Raw genomic sequence first — 21,824 nt, forward strand, 5'->3', positions numbered from 1 at the left:
TCACATCCCTATCACAGACTCCTAGGCCATAGACTCCTGACTCCAACTCACACATCTCTCTACAGTGACCCTCCAAGTTCCACGCTAAATAAATGCTCTCGTGCAAAACGCCACCACGATCTTGCCTGTATTACTCTCAACCTCACTTCCTGTTGACCAGACCAAGACTTCTCCTGTGTGTTTTAAGCTACAAAGAGGTAGAGGTGTATTTTCCCCTGTAATAAACAAAGCAGGATAGCATACTCCAAACACTTCACTAACTGACTTGTTTTAACATCTTAAAGATGCCCTCAATATCAAAAAATAAGTACTTTATATCTTCTCCAACTAAGCCCTTTTATCCCGAGCTTGGGTGACAGGGATTCATAAAGCACAAAATATAATTTTATTTATGAAACTGGTCCTAAAGACCTGCCCCAACCAAAAAACAAAACAAAACAAACAAATCAATCATCTTGAGTCTGTGATTCATGTATAAGAAAAACATGTTCAAAATGCCTAAATAAGCAATCATTGTGTGTTGTGTTTTAATTTAATGGGTGTCTTTTAACTTGTATTAGCTTTATTTCTACATCTAGTTTATCTCATAAATTAACAATGGGACGTGTCAGTATCTTTCACCCCATCTCATTTCTCCTCCAAAGTTGCTGATTTTCACAATGTTTTTAAACACTAATATCAATTCACCCAAATACTTTGAAGAGTATAAATTATAACAGACAACATCAAAATATCACCAAATCACCCAAATCCTTGAAGATGTTCTATTAAGGTTAAGGATTCATGGAAACATACTGCCTAGGGTTAGTAGCTCTAAATAGCACCACTGAGTAACAAAGCATTTTTATAATTTAATCATCTGCTAGTTTAGAAATAAAAAGTGGTTTAATGCATAATTTGGAGAACTATATCTGCTAAAATTATGCATATAATATAAGTCTTTTGTTAATATTATTCTATTTGAAGTTTGTACAATTACATTTATATAATAGGATCATATTGTCCTAGACAATAAATTTGTAGGCTTTTCTCTTGCTCAGATTTACAGCTTAAGAATATTAGAAAACTATGTGGTACTACAGCACTCAAATGCAGTACTAGTATCTTTCTGAAGGAAAAGCAGGGCCAGTTTTCTAAATTGCATCACATCATAAAGAGTTATGTGTGCAGGTGCATGCATGTAGACGTGGGTATCTGCAGGAGCTTTAAAGTCTTTACCTCATTTTATAGCACTGTAATCAGATTTCAAAGCCTGTTTGTTCATGAAAAAAACAGGCTGGGTTTTCATAATCTTTGCCAATATCCTTTGTATTCAGTAACAAGTAGTCAAGATTTGGCCAAAATTAAATGTCTTTATTTTCTTATATAGATTCCCACTTGCCATGCAAGTTATAGTTCAGGACCTCAAAATGTACTACTTCTCTCCTCTGAGTTCCCAAATAGTATCTAAGGAGAAAGACCACAGGAGAGTCCCTGTCCTCCCCACCTTTGGAATTCCAATGGCTGAAGATGCAAAGGTTTTACCTCTTCCTGGCTGTCCAATAGATAAAATACTGACTTATCTGGCAGTGTGAGCAGCAAATGCCAGCTTCCTGTCAGAAAATACAACCAATATTTGCTACTATTCAGTATCTTCTAAAAGCTCAACTAAGAAGCAATTTTGAGTCATAATCCATAGGTAAGCATAGAAGCTAAAATAAGGACATATGAGAACAAAGCATAATATATTCACCAAATGCTTGTCTTAGTTAGGGTTTCTATTGCTGTAATTAAAAACCACCAAAACCAAAAGGAATTTGGGAAGGAAAAGGTTTTTTTCAGCTTACAATTTACAATTTACAATTTATACTTCACCCTTGAGGAAGTCAGGGCAAGAACTTAAGGCAGGAACCTGTAGGCAAGAACTGCAGCAGAGGTCATAGATGAATACTGCTTACGGGCTTGCTCGCTCAGTGCTCGTGTAGCTTGCTTTCTTGTACAACCTAGGACCACCTGCCCAGAGACAGCACCATCTACAATGATCCAGACCTTCCTACATCATCACTAACCAAAAAAAAAAAAAAAGTCCCACAGGCTTGCCTACAAGCCACTCTGTTGAAGTCATTTTCTCAATTGAGGTTCCCTCTTCTCAAATGACTCGTACCTTGTGCAAAGTTGAAAAAAAAAAAAAAAACCTAGCCAGCACAGTACTTTAAAATTCAAACTGCAAACTTCACATAGGAAATACTTCAGAGTGATTTAAGTAAGTTTTCTTCAGTAAGTTATCATAGATATATGTATAACGAGCCCTCAAACTTCCCCAATAGACAATCCGCCCTATAGTATGACATCTTAAATCAGTCCTGGGTTTTTGTTATCAGATGTGGACACTGGGGACAATAAGGTGGAGGACTCCTATGCAAAATAAAATAGACTTCTCAAGTCAAATGGCTAAGAGATGGTTACTGAGCCACACTGTTTCATCCCTTGAACAAACTGCCTTTCATAATAACAGTAGACAAAATAAATATGGCTTATTTATTAAAACATATTGTCCTTAACATTTTTTTGTTGTTTACAATCCCTGACAGTTAAGTGGCTGGCTTTAGTTATTTAACCTAATAAAGACTAGAGCACATCACTACTGTTTGCCTCCTGACCACATTGTGCTAGAACTAAAGCTAAACTTGTGACCTACTTCTTCTAATGGCTTAGGGTAAACACTATTGCACCTATTAAGTCCCTATTTTTAATATTCTCTGTGATTATTTACATTATACTATGTATATTCTTTTGAAAGACAGCTTAATTGTGTAAAGGAAGTTCATAACTAAAGCAAAAGTCTCTTCACATGCTTTCTTAACTTACAATTCAGTTTTATCAAATATGAATTAAAGTCTGTACTTGATAGGAGCCAAAGTTCCAGCCCTCATTTTGCAAAGCCAGCCAAAGAAGGGTGTCGTCGCTTGGTTGGCCTCAATGCAAATTCAGTGAGCAGAAATCCTTCCTTTGCAGTAACAAATGACTAGACCCGCTAGTCTAGTAGATTTATCTTTTTTGTATTAAAACAAAAGAGTAGTATGGAAGACAGAAAAATAAAAACAAATGACTATTGGAAATACTGATAGTAAGTTTGTGTGCTAATATGCTGTTATCCACACTTTCCACTTCCTCTTTTCTACTTCTACAGTGAATGGAACACCATGAAATGACAACCTGAATCTCGCCCACTGTAACTAATCACAGCTATGTTTAATTACTTATAAATATTACGATGAGGTCAGATTTCTTTTTAATTAGTATATGCTAGTAAGTATAGTCAACATCAACTTACTATATCAGACTAAAAACAAACAAAACAAACCAACAAAAAAAAGCCTAACTACAATAAAGAGGGAACCAAGCCTAGCGGCACACAGTAGTAATCCCAGCACTTAGGAAGCTATGGCAGGAGGTCAAGGATTGTTGAGTTCAAAGCCACCCTGTGCTACACACTGAGATACTATCTCAAACTGCCTTCCCCTTCTCTCCTCTCCCGACAAAGCAGGCAGAAGTAGAGTTCAGTGGTAGAGAGCACACCTGGTGTGCCATGCCCTGGGTTCCTGCAAAATAATAAATAAAAAGATAGGGAAAGGGGAGGGGGAGAGGAAAAAACAAGAAAAAGAAAATGAAAAAAGTAAAGTAAAATATAGAATAGCTTGAGTACCTGGCAGTAGAAGTCACTACAGATAAGAACTGTGAGAACAACTTGATTGGATTAATGAATACCCCTGGCACTAAAGCAGGCCTTCAGGCAGGTCTTTGAGAGTGTTTACATAGAGGCTTATCAGAGAAAGAAAGCCCACTCTAAATCTAAGGGACACCATTCTCATGGTCTTGGTCCAGCCAGATAAACAATGATATTCCCCTTTCTCTGCTTTTGGTCAGCACTATAGATCAAGCCACATTCACTGCCATGACTTCCCCACCATGAGAATTACAACCCTCTGCCCTGGGAACCGAATTAAAAAGGTAAGCTGTATGTTGTCAAGTATTTGGCCATAGTATCCAGAAACATAACTAATACAAGGACATGTGCATAGTACACTCCCAAAGTGCCTTGATACTCAAACTATAAACTTTAATCACTTCATAAAACTATGACTCAGTTTTCTGGGCAAGTTTATCACATATAATTGTGTACAGAAAGAGTCTCTCTATTTTACAGGATACTGACTACCTTAGTTTTGTTTTGTGTCACTCAAAAAAAGCAAGTCTTCCTATGAATCAAGATAATCCCCCACAGACATGGCCACAAGCTAAACTAATTCCGATGAGATACCTTTCCCAGGTGATTGTAGATTGTCAAAATGACAATTAAAACTGACTGCCACGTAACATGGATACTAATGGACATAGGTATGGGATTTGTTTTGGATAAGCAACACTTAAAAAGGACTCTTCTAAAAGATAAAATAAAATCACCCGGTTCATTTTAGGGTCAAATACTGCAGTGTGTGCTGTATTTTTGATCTGGAATCCAGGGGGCTCTCTTTGTTAAGGGCCTGATCCTCAGCTTAGTTCACAGAATGTGGTGAAGCGGGAGACTTTCCCACTGGGATGTGGGATACCAATTGTCTCCTCTCTTTCTTACTTCCCAACCATTATATGAGTGGATTTGGTCTACCATGTGCTGACGACGTACCTCCACAGTCAAAAAGCAACGGGGCCAATTAACTGAAACGTCGAAAATCGTCTACCCAAACAAACTTTCCTTTCTATGTTTGAACTAGGTCTCTCTCTGTAGCCTGGACCTGCAACTCACTATACAGACCATGCCAGCCTTGCTTTCAAAGGCCTAGCTGCCTCAGTCTTCCGAGTGCTAAGATTAAAACCATGCACTACCACACCCAGCAGCCTTTTCTTTTTATAAACAGAGCCGTTTAAATACTTGTTACAGGGGGAAAACCCTGACTATCAAATTATAGAAGAAAAAAATACATGAAGTCTCTGAAAATGCTCTAATTCCTATCAACTGCTGAAGATGTAGGCCAATTCAAAAAGTATCTTAAATAACTGTTATATGCCCAATGTGGAGTTTGTTATATGGGTTAAACATGAGGGAAATAAAAGTAAGTCATAGCCCCCCTTTTTTGCTTACCTTGTATTTTTGTTTTATTAAAACCTGGATGCCTACCTAATATTAGGTTAAAAACTAGCATGTTGATTTCCTTGTCTTCTAAGACTTGTCACTGTTACTTATTGCTATATAGATAAGCTAATATTCTTGAAGTAGTTTTGGTAAAGGTTTATTTTGGGGTTTTTTTGAGGGGGGGTTGTTTTGTTTTTGTTTTTTTTGTTTGTTTTTTTGTTTTTGTTTTTTTTTTTTTTTTGTACTGTGCAGTTACTAAGTAAGGTTCATCTAACTTAGTGGTTAGTATCTGCACAGACTTTCTTAAGTAACCTGAATAAGTCTAATGGCCTTTGCAGAAAGGCTGTATGTACATACATACATTGGGGCATGCCTTCAAATGGTGATGTGACAGTTTAAAACTCTCTTTTAGCCATTAATTTCTGGTCCTGTGGAATCTGGAGGTTAGCCACAGATAGAATTGGAGCCTTATTTCAAGGGTTTTCAAAGAATGCATATTACCCTGCACAAAGACATGGTTTTCAAGAGTTACAGGATTATATCTGAGATTTTAAGACCCATAAGGACATTTCATTCCCCAAATTTTTTATTTTATGTTTCATGAACCAATTTTTGTTGGCCCCAACTATTATAATTACTGTTGGCACTTCTGCAGCTTCAATAAGTAACTGCAGGCAACAGTTTTCAACAGACATCTCAGGACCAAGACTTTGCACTAATGGCAGGTCAAGGGGGCATGCCCTACCAGAGAGCTTCTAGACAGATTAAATAGTGACAATTCAGCAGGGCTAGGATTGTTAGGGGAACTTCAGACCTATCCCACCTTCCATGATTACCAAGCAACTATAGTTTTGAAAGCTACTTTGACATGGATGTAAAAAAGAAGGGTAGAAACAAGACAAGCTAAAACACCACAAATCCCATTATTCTGATCCAACTATTTCTGTTGAAAAGGCATTCTTAGAATTAAATAAACTACCAGAGTTTGAAAACTTGATTTTGACAATTTTGCTATTATTCTCATTGCAAACTAACCCCAATTAAGAGGAAGGCCTCATGAAAGGACTCCACTCCATGTTAGAATGTTGTCTGACTTGACCTTGTGCAAGCAACCTAAGTTCATAAGCACAGGAATGCTGTCATTCTAAGCAGGTCTTCACTTGTATTTAACATCATACACTTTTACGTTATCTCAGTATACCCAGTCTATTCTCCTAGACCTTAAATTCAATTAAAACCTAAAAGTTAACCTAGCTTCAAATTCAAACTAAATACAGATATTTACCCATTTTAAATTCTTATTCTGGCTCCGGCATGCTAACATCAGTAAAAAGGACACATCAATAATCTCCTGAAGGTAGAAAAGCCCCATTTTCATTTTCTAACATAAGCTATATTATGACTCATGTCAAAACCCAAATGGACATAGACCCAAAATATGGCTACTTTAGTCTGACTATCAGAGTAGAGAAAATGATCTACTATTCTTTCTGATAAAAATATCACAGTTCCACATAATAGAAATAAGAAGAACCCTTCATGCAGAGTCTACAGACACTTCTCAGACATACAGAGGATCCTTTAGTCATATACTCAAGGGCATTTAGCTTTTAGTGGCCTTCCTTCCTCCATCCCCAAGCATCAGCACACACAGAGTAAAGAGCTGGGCTAGAGATGTGGGTTAGTGGTGAAATATCTGTCCATCATGCTCATGGTCCTGGTGTGAATCCCCAGCAGCACTTTTAAAAGAGCACAGAAAAGCCAGGCAGCGCCATGGCCCTACACACCTTTAAGCCCATACTCAAGGCAGAGGCAAGCAGATCTCCGTGAGTTCGAGGCTAGCCTGGTCTTCTAAGAGAGTCCAGAGCAGCCAGGGCTCTGTTACACATAGAAACCTTGCCTCTAAAAACCAGAAAAGAAAAAAGGAAAAGAAAAAAAAGAGCACAGAGATAGTGACCAATAATCTTGAATAACCAGATGGAGTAAGACACATAAAGTTCTATAACTAAGAACAGTCTATTCAAAACATTCGGCACTCATAATTAGCACTCAAACTTACTAAACTTCTAAGCTAAGCCACATTGAAGAAATATTTAAACCCAACTACATCATAAAAGCTTGCTGACCCTTACCTTTCATAAAAGACAAGGAGATAAATCTACTGGAGCTAAGAAAGCTGCTGAGTTCAAAAGGAAAGGGAAAAAGTTACAAACAAAAAAGCAGTTTTCCTTGAAAAGAAAGTCAAGAAACGCAATATGGTATGGAGAATATTAAATCAGACAGCAGACAAAACACTGGGCACTAAGACTAAGTTTAGCCTCTTTCAGGTGTATCCTGGTGGAATAACACACTAACATGTGTGATTTGAGTTTAAACCAGTAATATCTTAATCACAATACAGCTAATGTCCTCCCTCTATCTATATCCTTAAATAAACAATTACATTTAGTTATTTAATTTGCTGAGCTGAAATCTCCAAAATACGATACTCTGTAATCACATTTTTCCTTCAAAATAACCTGGTCAGAAAGCTTCCTAGTTATCACCCACGCAGTCATTCTATGGGGACTCAGGGAGACAAGCCTTTGCCTACAGTCAAACTGAACAGCATCTCTCAAATGCTCTCGTAGCAACCAACAAGCAACAAAGAATCCGTTACAACAAGGCAAGGCTTGTAGACTGAGAGGGCATGCTTAAGTCCTATATATACTTTAGTGCAAATGAAAACAACCCCCAAATCAGTCCTGACTATAGCCTCATGGCCTAAAAAGGATCCCTTACCTCATACATAGACACTTAACGTAGCCTGCTATGATACAACCCTTGAAGAGGAGTTCATAAAATGTTCTAAGGGAAACTAGTAAGTGCCAACTTACAGACTCCCAATGACTGTTTAAGCTAGGGATGCCACAATAACTAAACCTTCATTTTTTACCTTTTGTAAACACAGATAAATTTTGTACTATGGACATTCCCCAAGATTCAAAATTATTCATTTCAAAACTGAAAGGGAAAAAGTGAAGTATCACATAAACTAATGGGAAAAAAACCTGGAAATTTAATTGTATCATAAAGTCTTTTGCAGCAATTCTAGAAAGACTAACTCAAATAACTGGTCTTCCCTGAGGCCAACAGGAAGGTTCTCTAGGGAAATCTACACAGTAAGAGCTCTCATATCCAAATCTGTAGAGACACAAAAGCCCCCTCCTCCTACAAAAGCAACACATGAATTTTGGAAGATTAGCATTCACTGTGAACTCCTTGGAGAAAGGCCAAGGTCTGTCCTGGATTGCTGGTTCCAACAGATCAGATGCATTCATCACTAGTTGGAATGCAGCCACTCTCCTTCACAAACTGAGAAGCAGAAACTCATCTAGAAAGCACTAAAACTCCTAGATCATGGCACAACTAATTGCTTTTTCAAACAGCTTTATGGTTTACAGAGGGCTCGTCACAAGCAATGTCATGTTACCCTTGCTTTCTCTAGATAACACTGGGCTTAGGGCAGAAGCCTGACAACCTGAGTCTCATCCCAAGAACTCACACAGAAGTGGAAGAACAGAACCACTTCAGAGTTGCTCTCTGACCTCCACATGTGGACTATGGCACAATGAACCCCATTACACCAACCACATCAGAAAACCCATACACACAGAGGCATGCATAGAAGCATGTACATGCACACAACTTTTAATGATAAATTAGGCTTGGAAAGAGTCAGGAATCTTGCAAAATGGCAACACAAATGTACAACTCTAACCTGTCCCTCTCAATCTCACTCATTAGCATAATCAGTGAGTTTGGGAGCCTTTTCCAAATCACTGATGTCTAAGGTGTGGGCCTGCCTGGATTAGCATCATGAACAGTGCATGAATAAACTTGGAATTTTATTAACACACACATGCCGTTTCAGTTTAAGTGCCGAGTGAGGAAAATGAGACCTTTCTTCTGACTCTGAACTTAAGTTTGTTATCATAACCAAGAATAGGCAATTTGGATTTTAAGGTCTCATTTTGCAACCTGGTTCATGAGAAGAGGAAACAGGAGCCTGTATCAAAAAGCTGCAAAATGCCACTTAGATGCATAAAAACTGCAAAGCATCTGAGTCAGGTGTTGAGCACTGAGCTCAGCTGTCTGCTAGACTGTAGTGGCCAGGGATAAAGAGAATCACAGAGGAGGGCAGCAGAAACTGCAGTCAAATCAGTAAACTCCATAAACTTAACAGCATTACTGTGCAACTGTATTCAAAGGACTTAAGTGTCAATAACGATGCTATGCACAAACTTCCAAACCTTCTGCTTTTCCAGAGACTCTGTCTCTATGTAGATAGTATATAATCATACAAGACATTTCTAGCTAGTATAGACTGACCTAAAAAAGCTGAAAGACTAATAAATAGTAGAATGTAATACACAGATGCAAAAAACCCTGAATATATAAAGACTGTGTAAATCAATAAAACACAAAAACTTGTAAATAAAAGATTAAAAAATTTAACAGGAAAAATACCACGATACAGATGTTTACTCACTGACAATCTTTCAAATGCAAATGATTTGTGTATTTTTCATTTATGTGACTGCAAAGATAAAAATGATGTTAAAAATTTACATTAGACAATATGATGAAATAACTATTCCACAGGCTAGTGTATAGCTTAGTAGTAGTATGTTTTTCTTGCAAGTAATGAGAAGGTATTAGGTTCAATCCCCAAGAATCGGGGAGAGAAAAAAGAGGAGGAAGGGGAGAAAAGGAAAGACACTCCTGACCAGCAGCTCCCCCTTAATGAGCCTTTACTGCTACCTGACATAAGCACCACAGAGGAAGAAGGCACACGGAACTAAAACCCTTTGCAAGAAGTCTTTGAGCTGTCCCATGGGCTAGATGTGCACATTTCTTCTTCAACCACTGAAGGGCACTTTGAGTTCTCAATGCCAAGCTCTCTCTGTGACTATCACTGCTCTAGACACACCATATTTGTTCATTAACAACTGCTGCCAACTATCCCAGGCTCAGTCTCTCAGATTACAGGCTTCTTCTGCTGCCAATAAAAAACAGCTAGAACTTAATTCTGTATATTGCCCAGTTTCCATTTCTGACCAGACACTCTGCTAGTCATAACAAGTAGTAGTAAGTTTTTTTAATAGAATTCTATGAAATATCATGTTGAAATCATCTTCACGCTCACAAAGTAATGAATGTCAAACAGAGCTTGTGATTTCACCCAACACCAGAAAGGCTCTCCTGACATATTTTTATAGTTTGAAAGGATATGATCTAAAATATAACCAAACCTATGTTTACCCATAGGGGAAAATATACATTAAAGTATGATTTTCCTAACTTACAATAGTAATCGGAACTTTTGCTACAATGTATCCTCTGGATTAGTTCTATACAGGCTTATACCTTAAAGCATTCTATACCAAGTGAATTGTCAATGAAATGAAATAAGCAGAAATTCTGAATTATGGCATGTGGGTTATCTTTTACTATCTTAAGTCGCTCTTGGAGGGTGATATAATTTGAGCGCCAAAATACTTTAAGAGTCCAGAATATGTCATTATGGTTAAAAAAATTCTTTACAAAAGTATTTGTTGACAGCTTTCACTTTTTGAAATCTCTTATCTGCCTAAAAGTAGAACAGCTTCCCTCTTCCCACCAAAAGAACTCAGTTTCCAAAAATCACCTTACTGAGACTGCTCCTTACTACCAGAATTGAGAAGTCTCTCCACCACACAAAAGAGACACCATCACAAATCTTTGGACTCTTCCATTTATTCTAAGAGTCCATTTGTCATTCCACAAAGTTGACTTTCCCCAGAAGTGACCCTTCCCCGCTTATTCCTTACCATCAAATTGAAGAAAGCTTCAAATTCTACCCATGACTTTGTTCCACATATTTCTGTTACAATCTAACTGCAGCTCCTCAGGGCCTGACTCTGAAGGAAGAGGGAATGCTTTGCCTTCCCAACACTTTCACCATGACCTGCACTGCACTGAGTGCATCTGAGAGCCATGGTAACTTAGCAAATGCAGTCTTAGCTAACTGTTTAGATAACTAACATTTCAGTTTCTCATTAAGTCATCTTTCTTAAAGCTCCCTCTTAATATTTTTCTCAGATTGTTCAAGTTTTTTATAGTCCTGAGTATAACAGTATAAGTTATTTGCTTCCCCTTTCCACAGCTGATAAATTACAACATAATTTACAAATACTATTAAAACTACTTACTTTTTACCAGTTTTTAAAAGCTCTAGAATAATCATCTTGTTAAAATATACAGTTACTTGGCAAGCGTCTCAATGACCCATGGCTCCTGCAGCTGTCCTGGTTACAGTCTTTGCTAGATGACTGGGAGTTCACTGGCTGCCACACAACCAAACTGACTACTCAGCCCCATCAGCCACATCACGTTGACAGCAACCAAAACTCAGGGCCTTTCTTACTTCCTCCTACTGGGAACATCTTTAAAAGTGTAGATTCTGGTGCTCCTGTGTATAATGTAAGATTATACTTCCTGTCTTAGAAGACAATAAGCACATAATAAATACCTTGTAGATAGATAAGTGCACAAAACAAAACAATGAGCACACTAATGGAATGAACTCTTGGTGTTGATCACTCTTCAACTCACATGATCCTTTCACCTCTCAATCTTTACCTCCAGCCCCTATAGTTAAAGCAATTCTTTACTACACACGTCCCAGCTCTTATTTCACCGCTGCTGCTGTAGTATATGCAATAAAATCCTTGTGTTTATTTCTTTATAAGGAAGGCATAACTGTTTCATACTTTGTTGTATTTAATTTTTTCTAAATCATCCCATTTGTTTCCAGTTAAACTGGAGAGAAATGATGGTAGAAGAAAAGATTATGTATAGTTAAAGCATTGCTTAAATAAAAACCCATATAATACCAGTCATCTTCAACACTAACATTAGAATAGTGCACACAGAATGTCAACAGCTATGCTTGCACCTTCATTATCACCAGCTACTAATCTGTTATCTGCCATTAGTACATAATTTCTTGTATCTCTGTGAGCTACCAAATCACTAAAATCCCTAAGCACAATAGCATCTGCTCTAAGCACCGAGTCACAACAGCACTCTCCCATTGCTGAGACCCTCATGGGTGCCAAAAATTCTCTAGCATGCTTGTAAAACTAAGAACCAGAGATATAATTCATTGTAAAATATAGACTTATCTTTTTTTTTTTAAGATAGGCTCTCACTATATAGCCCTGGCTGGCCTTAAACTCACAGAGATCTGCCTGTCTCTGCTTTCTGAGTGCTGGAATTAAAGGTGTGCACCACCATAGGTGGAATGATTATCTCTACATACCAAGTCCATACGTAAAATACACTCTAAAAACCGAGGTCTCGCCTGAAACTTTTGTTGAAATTTGATTCCCAATGCACAAGCATTAAGAAGGCAGCTAGTGCTCAGAAGGTGACCATAGAGATGGGATTACTATCCTTAGAAAAGTGATTTAGACTAGGTGCATCCTTTCTATCTGTTCTGCTCTTTAAGGATGCTGTGATAAAATAACGTAATCCATAGAGCAGACCCTGCCCAAATACTAAATCTATTACCTGATCTTTTACTTCCCAACTTTCAGAACTGTAAAAATTTTATTTCTAGGATTTAAAAATGTCAAAGCCTGTGTTATTTTGATTGTTAGGTCCAAAGCTGGCCTACTCTCATGGCAGTCTGATGTTGATGACTATGTCTTAAAGAAAAGAACCTTGGCAGGCAACAGAAGCCTATAGGTGGGTTTCTGTTTTCCAAGAGCCTCCCTTAATCTGCCCCTCGACACCCCTAAGGTGAACCTTGAGCAAGAGCATTAGTCTTGTCAATTGCAACAGTTTTATCAGCTCAAAGACTCATCCTCTTAACTGTCATATAAAATCTACTTACTGTTGTGCCATTTTTCCCCCAACCCATGTCCTGAGATAGCCCAACCTTTTTTCCCCTACCCACAAACGGTCTAGTTCAGTGGTTTCAATATAACCTCATTTACAGATATGGCAACAGGAATTGATGTAGGTAGAAGTAACTAGATAAATTATGTATGTGTGGATAGGAGTCGCATAGAAGAAGTATACTCTCTAAGGTACAGAAAGATGATGGTACAGTACATATTCTTTAAAAATAATACCGATACACTTAGTGATCTACTAAAAATGTCCATAAAATACTAAGTATAAACGCAGGTTATAAAATGTGACTATGTAGTATTTATTTTTTATGTGTATGTACTTTAGGATACTTTTTTTTTTGGTTTTTTTTTTTTTTTTTTTTTTTTTTTTTTTTTTTGAGACAGGGTTTATCTGTGTAGCCCTGGCTGTCCTAGAACTCACTCTGTAGACCAGGCTGGCCTCGAACTCAGAAATCTGCCTGCTTCTGCCTCCCAAGTGCTGGGATCAAAGGCGTGCGCCACCACTAAACTTCCTTGTTACTTTTCCTAGGAGGACCCCTTCTTCCTATCAAGGCCCAGCTTTCCTGTTGCATGCTTGTGTTTCCCGGCTTTGTGTGCGTGCAGCTTTGTTATAAGTATTGCATATACCCTCCTTTGAATCCATCTTTCATCTTTCCCCTTCCACTGGTTCCTTTCCCTCTATCAGCAGACATGGTCAGATCTTCCCATCATCCTCCACAATAAACCTTTTATACTGAGCAACCTGCAATGGTTAATACTGTCAACTTGATAGAATTCAAAATCACCTAAGACACAAAACTCTGTAAATTTCCAGACTGAGTTAATCGAAGTAATAAGACCACTCTAAATATGAATTCACTGTCCTTCAATCAATGAATCAATAATGAAAATGTGGTGTATATATAAACGATGGAGTATTATTCAGCTGTAAAGAAAAATCAAATCATGAACTCTCTAGGTAAACAAATGGAACTAGTAAAGATTATATTGAATGAGGTAACCCAGACCCAAGAAAACAAACATCACATGTTTTGTTTCATCAGAGGCTCCTAACTCCAAATCTTCAGGTTGAATATATATTCTGGTGTAAGTACAGAATTCAGAGAATTAAAAATGGACCATTGGGTAGGCTGGTGGGAGAACAATAGAGAGGAGAATAGCAGGGTACAGTGATCTGATAGGGTAAGGGATAGGAAAGAAAAGGAGGGATTCTAGGGACAGAGGAAGGAGATAAATATAGAAGGAAGATGGTAAAATAACATTAAGAATGTCTGAAAAACTCATAAGGAATCATATTATTAACTACCTACCAAAAGAAACTATAATGCAGGATAAATTTTGGGTTGAACATTTTTTTTTATCCTGTCTACAAGTAATGCAGGCACAGAGGAGGGAGACTGAGGGAAAGGCCAACCAATAACCAGCCCAACTTGAGACCCATCCCATGGGCAAGCACCAATCCCTGACACTGTTAATGATACTCTGTTATGCTCGCAGACAGGAGCATGTTGTCCTCTAAGAGGCTCCATACAGCAACAGACTCAGAGAGATACAGACACCCACAGCCAAACTGTGGATGGAGCTTGGGGACTTTTAAGGAAGAACAGGAGGAAGGATTATGGGTCCGAAGGGGACAGAAACTCCACAAGAAGACCAAAAGATTCAACTAACCTGGACTCTTGGGGCTTGCAGAATGAACCACCAACCAGAGACCCGCTCATATGTAGCAGAAGTGAAGCTTGACCTTCATGTGGGTCCTGAACAACTGGAACAAGGGCTATCCCAAAATCTGTTCCCTTGTATGTAGGCTATGTTCTACTAGTTGGGCTGCCTTGTCTGGCCTCAGTGGGAGAGGAAGCGCCTAGCTTCACAGAGACTTGAAATGCCAGGGTCAGAGGATACCAGGGGGCCCCACCCACTTAGAGGAACCGGGAAGGGAGGATGGGGGAAGGATTGTGAGAAGGGGTGACTGGGAGGGGGCAGTGAAGGAGATGTAAAGTGAGTAAGTAAAAAAAAAATAATAATAAGACTAAGTAAAAAAAAAGAAATAATATACACAAGCCCTTTGAGCAGACAATACTCCCTTTAAGAAGCAAACATTACCTAACCAACACCCCAACACCTTCTTCTTTTGACTAGCTCGTCAGGAAGTATCCAAGAGACTCCCCAACCATGACAAACTATTGCTGCCGGCATTGGCCACTCCTAGAAGCAGATGGTAAGTTCCTCATGCTCAAGACTCCACGCACTTCAGACACAGGCCCAGGGGTTCCTGAGTTGGAACTGACCTGAATGCCTCCTCCCTGAGGACAGCTTTCATAGGACCAGGAGTCACCATGTAAGCTTCCAAAGGAATGAACAGCAACCAACAGTTCTACCCAGCTATAACACCTCTGAACCACATCAACAACCAATCCAGCACGGTAACCTAAGAGTGCAGTAGTGGCACTCCTCCCTTGGTAGTAACCAACAGCTCTCTAACTGGACTTAAGACTTGTTCAACAAGAGTGAGATCATGGTTGGTACTAGAAACCTAGCCAGCTACTCAGGACTAGTGAATTAATCAATCTTGGATAAAAACCAACTGCCATCACTTTATTTAAACAGCATTATCTCTAACCACATTCTAAGTATTGTCCTTAGACCCACAGATAAAGTGTAGTGTTAACTCTTCATCAGGGAAATTTTTCTTTACAATAGATGGAAGTGGGATTTACAAATCCCACTCCTAAGGCTGAGGGATCCTTGCAGAAGAGGGAGTATTAAGACTTTAAGAGCCAGAGGATCAGAAAGTAAGATTGTAAATCCTAGTAATGTCAGAAACTACATCCATAATCAACATGAGCAGAACAAGGACAACAAGAGATATGCCAAAGTGTGTGGGGAAGAGGGTCAGGAGGACAAGGCCTCAACCCTACGTGAAGAACTAAGGAATGCTGAAATTGGGAAAAATAGTCTTTCGTAGGGAAAAAGCATACCAACTAGTTATCCAATTCCAACAGGGAGTCCTAAGAACATACAGTGACATTATATTGACTGAACAAGTTACATTTAGGAATATGTATGTATGCCTGTACATGTATACCTGCAACAATTAAAGAGGCCATGAAATTGAAAGAGAGCACAGAAGGGTATACAGGAAGACTGGAGCAAGGAAAGGAAATAATGGAATTACAGTATAATCTCAATACAATAAATGGTAAGAATGGCAAGACAAAGGACCAGTGCTTCCTCACTCAAGGCCAACTACACAATTTCTACCACTGACTTCTACTTGACTACTCTGCTAAAGGTATGATTTAATATTTCCCTCAGGAAAACTAAAGAAGGAAATAGAATAAGAGTAGCTGACCAATAGTGTTGCATACATAGTTAATGACCTTTATCAATTATCCATTAATAGTTCTTAATTCTGTAATAGATTTTTTATGAATAAACATTTCATGTAATCACAAACATATTTTTCTTCACAAATAAATTAAAAGAAAAAGAAGAATTGTGGGGCTGGTAACATGGGTCAGCAGTTAACATCAGCTGCTCTTTCACAGGACCAGTATTTGATTCCCAGGACCCACGTGGCAGTTCACAACTATCCATAATTCCAGTTTCTGGGGAGACAATGACTTCTTTTGACTTCTACAGACACCAGGCATGTAAGTGGTACACAGCATACATGGAAACAAAACATACCATAAAATAAAATATAAATTTAAAAAGTCTCAAACTATGATCAAATCTTGTGGTGAGGACTACCACTGAACACAGGCTACTTTTAAAATGAATTTATAAACCTGAGTCTTTTGTTTTTGTATTTTTGATGTACTTAATTTCTATATTAATCTTCTTAATTCTTCTAATTACAATGCTTTTTTTTATATCTCAAGTATTTTCTGGTTGGAAAAAAAAGAAATTTAAGGCTGAAAGAAGGTATGTCAAAATATTTTAGTTGTGAGCCTAGCCTTTAATGACTGAGCCATCCCTCCAGCCCTCAAAATATTAAAATATCAATTATTTGCTATCTCAGTGGTTGGATTATATATTTTTGACTAGAAATGTGAAAAGAATTTGGCATATCTTAACTTTTTTCTTTCTTAAAATTTTCTTTAGATTTATGTATTTTTAGTTTCTGTGTATGGGTGTCTTGCTCACTTCTATGTCTACAAGTTTCCACAGAGACCACAGGAGGGTGTCAGATCCTCTGGAGCTGGACTTACAGACTGCTATAAATCACCATGTGCGTACTGAGAACCAAATCCAGAGGGCTGTGAGCCACCATGTCAGTGCTGAGAGCCAAACCCAGGTCCTTTGCAAGAGAAACAAACGCTCTGAACCACTGAATCATCTCTCCAGCCACTCTTCACTTTCTTTCTTTCCTCCTCTAGCCCAGTACTGAGAAATGAAGCCAGAGCTTCCCATACACAGGGCACACAAGGGCTTTACCACTGAGCTACATCTCCAAGCCAATGTAACATTCTCATTCAGTGGTTTTCAGCGTGTGGTTTGGGACCCTCCTGGGGTTGAATGGCCCTTTCACAGAGGTTGAATACCAGACAGCCTTCGTATCAGATATTTACAATTCCTAACAGGAGCAAAATTACAGTTATGAAGTAGCAATGCAAATAACTACATTTGGGGGTCATCACAACATGAAGTACTGTATGTAAAAGTCACAGTGTTAAGAAGGGTGGGAACCACTGTTTTAAATAAATCTCTTCAGACTGTATGAGAAGTGATCACCAATAACCTCAGGACATATTTTCCCCCCTCTTAACACGTTCCTTCAGTTACCTTCAAGTTCGTTAACCAAATTAAAATTTAGCGCAACTAAAAGCTTGAAGTAAACTCATAAGACTAAGCTACAAGATTAACTGCCAGTTTTATCTCCTGGTTTTTGCTTTGGTCATGTCCTCCATCTTTAATCCCACTATTCCTGGAGGCAGGGGCAGGGAGACCTTTGTGAATTAAAGGCCAGCCTGATCTACAGAGCTAGTTCCAGGATAACCATGACTATACAAAGATACACTGACAAAGAAACAAAACAAAACAAAACAAAAACACCAATGTCCAGCCCAGCGCTGTGCTACAGAAACCAATGTCCAGCCCAGTGCTGTGCTACATGCCTGTTACCCAAGCCCTCGGGAATAACAACTGAAGAAAGCCTGGGCAAAAAGAAAGAAAACAAGGAAGGAAAATCAGGCAAGCACTGTTTTACTTCTGATTCCTATAGGTAGCTTATAAATGTATGGATAAAATAAACGCCTGAAAGGGACAATCCATTTAAGGTATACTACAAACCTGGTTATAAAGTGTTTACTTTCTGGTCAAAAAATAAAGCAAAATATAAATCCTGTTCATAGATAGTACTCAGGTGGTACTCAAAAAATTATAAACTGACATGATTCTGAACAGTTATACAGTGGTTATCCCTCAGTCTGTCTCACAAAACCTATATAGCAGCTAATAAGATATACTTATTCATCCCACAATGGCTTCTGTGGTGCCACTGATATGGCTAAAGAAGACCCCAGGAAAGGCCAGGAAAACAAGAGTCCTCCCCACGTTAAGTTCTTCAGCATAAAGCCCTAAGGGCTACTATTTTCTAGGGGAGACATTTCAAGGTTTTATGTTCTTAGACTTATAGGTTTAAATACCTATCTCAAGGTTTAAAAGCATCGAGAAGCATCCTATCTCTGGTGTGCCTACAAGTCTCCCCTCTGCCCAGTCCTGCCTCCTCTCCCCCACTAGTGAAGAGACCACCACAATAAGCCTCCTGCCCATAAATCTCTTTCCTCTTTCAAGAGATTATTTCCCAGGACCAAACACAAATGACTTACACTATAAACTCCTTTGGAACTGTTCTAGCATACTCCCTTTAATATATAATAGCTATCTTGCTTCATATTTACGGAGGTTCTATGATCTCGTTTTATATATGCAGAAACTAGGCTCAGAACCTAAGTAACTTACCCAAGAAAATCAGAGGGACTAATTTAAAGTGGGCCCTAGAATGCAAGGCAAACACTAACAGGCGGAGCTGTTGAATGACTAAGGCAGAATTAGTTCAAAGGCTGTGCTAGGAATGAATGTGTGGTGAACCTTGCTCAGCCACAAAACAGAGATTTATAAAAGTATGAACAAATCAGGTCTACTGGAAACTAGATATACCACAATCAAGATTTCAAGTAGTTTTCGAGCTGAAGGGAAAAAAAAAAAGGCAGAGGCCTAATGGAGCCAGCCTTTCAGAATGAACCCAGTTGCAATCCGCTGCCTGATTACTAGAGTCTAGAAATAATGAGTGACAAATCCTGTCCCCCTGCAATCACAATGCTGCAGTAGTGCACAGATGTTTACTATGTAGGACACGATGGCACTCCCTCATGCTTGCTTCCTCCATTCCCTGCAGAAGGCTTCATAAATTAGTATCTAAAAAATACGAGTACAACATCCTTTGAATTCCTATTCAAGTGCATAACAGCAACCAGTTCAACTACCTCAACTCCAACCATACCAGTTTCCTCAGGCTTCCCCTGGCTAACAACTTTATAGAGCGAGGAGTTATTTACACTAACAATGAACAACTAAGGGCTAATACGACCTTGCTTTGGTAACTACAATGCCCTATACTTACAGGACATAAAACCACTCTATAAATCTGAAACATCTACTAGTCATTAAGTTTACATGTAAGTGTACATTCAAAACCGACTTGACCAAAACAAACCATGTAAAATTGTAATAGATATGAAACATTTCAAGGCCAGCCTGAGAGCTATATAGCTAAGGCACTGTCTCACCACCAACAAAAGACTGTAAATACTTTTGAAATTTTTATAATAATAAAATCTACAATATACTTAGAAATCATAAAGCAGTCCAACTAATGTAACTTTAAAATTAGAAAATAATTTAGTCTTGAGCCAACAAGATGGCTCAGTGGGAAAAGCGCTTACCACAAAGCCTGACAACTGGAGTTCAATCCCCGAAATCTACCTGGGGAAGGAGAGAACTCCTGAACGCTGCTTTCTGACCCCAAAAAAGTATGCTATTTCTACACGCACACAGCTAAAAAACAAAATGAATCTTTGTTATCATGTCCATTGCCCCTTCCTATAAAAATTCACCAGTATCACCTCTCCCTACATCTATACTATACACACACATACACACACATAATTTACAATCTCCTTATTCATTTTGTGTAGGCCTAAGAACCTATGTTAAAATTGTCTTCAGAAACAGAGATGATTCTTCAGTTAAATCAAACTATTTCACCAAGGTGACACCAAAGATGGGTGCCACAACCCCTAGCTCACTGCTCCTGAATATGCAGCTTCTGAGATTGTGGCTATGGCAATATGGGGGCCCACTGCTTCTTTTCCCACATCTAATAGAATAAAGACCTACTAAGAAATCCATAGTTTTACCCAGATATACACAGTACTGCTAAATCTACCAGTTGACTACTTCAAAAGAACAATGTAACTGGCTTAATATTTTCAGTCTAGTAGGTACCATCTGCCAAAGAAAAACTTCCTCAACTACTTTAAGATACTCCAATCTTTCAGAGTGTGGTAAAGACACAGGTCTTTGTGAGAACCGAGGATGTACTGAAGTATAACCATTAGCCTAGTCCCTATCTAATACACAGTACTATTAACATTACAAATTAAAAAGTTCATTTAAAATAGTTATTTTAATATTTAATAACAATAATCTAATAACTTTAAAATAATCTTTTGAATGAATAACTAGTAGCTGTTATTCACCAACCATCTATTATTTGCAATGAGCTTTTATCGACCTTTACATAATAAGCCTTTAAAATAACACAAAATAGAAACTTAAAAGTAAAGGGTCACTCTAAGCCTCCCTCACAATTATCCTCTAAAGGACCAGTGTAACCCTCACTGCCCCCCCCCAACTCCCATCAAGTCTGTCCATGAGGAAACTGAGGTTCAGAAAAACTGGCCTCTCTCCAGATAACAAAGCTCTAAATGGCTGAGGAAGAGCTGGTATTGTGCAGTCTAAGTATCATCTTCTCTGTCACATCAATATCAAAAGGAAGGTTAGAGATAAGAAAGCAAGAGCCTGCACAGGCTAGCCAAATGTATTATCAAACACTCACAAACGTGTACGTTTGCTCCTCCCAATAAACAAATCTTCCTATTTCAAAACTGCAGGGGCTCAGCCAGTGGGGCCCCTTTCCAACAGCCTGTAGTCTATCTCCTATGGGAATCACTGTGGCATTCTTGTAAGTACTGTAGCCCCTTTTAAGGGAGACCATTTACATAGAGAATGGCTTTGAAAACTGTTAAAAAGCAAATATAACTATTCTAACGATTCTCATCTACTTACATTAAAATATACATATTTTTCTCCCCCTGAAAAACTGCCTGAGAAGAAAAAAGTTTAAAAGCTGCCCAAATAAATGTCAGGCATCCGGTGGTAAGAAGGGAAAATCCTGTCACACCTTAGCTATTACCTACATTCCTCCCTTCTAAAGGATCATTCAAGCGCTCATGAAATTATCAGGGCTTCTTCAGAAAAACAAATGTGACACAATTATACAAGGCACCTAAAAGAGAGAAAGAGAGAGAGAGAGAAGAAAAAGACACCCAAACACTTCAGGCTGGGAACGGAAGTCAAGTTCAGATTCTCTTCCTTCCTCAAGCGAGACAAGAGAATTAACACCACACACACACACACACACACACACACTCTCACTCTCTCCCTCTCTCTCCCTCTCCCTCTCCCTCTCCCTCTCTCTCTCT

The 21,824-nt window shown here is 38.5% G+C and overlaps 1 protein-coding gene across 1 annotated transcript in view; it reads right to left on the reverse strand.

The window, feature by feature from the left end:
* Positions 1-21,824, reverse strand: part of Heca (hdc homolog, cell cycle regulator) — a 49,086-nt gene that overhangs the window by 26,075 nt on the left and 1,187 nt on the right. The window lies entirely within an intron of this gene.

This window comes from Mus caroli, chromosome 10 (genome assembly GCF_900094665.2).
Source record: "Mus caroli chromosome 10, CAROLI_EIJ_v1.1, whole genome shotgun sequence".
NCBI classification, from domain to species: domain Eukaryota; kingdom Metazoa; phylum Chordata; class Mammalia; order Rodentia; family Muridae; genus Mus; species Mus caroli.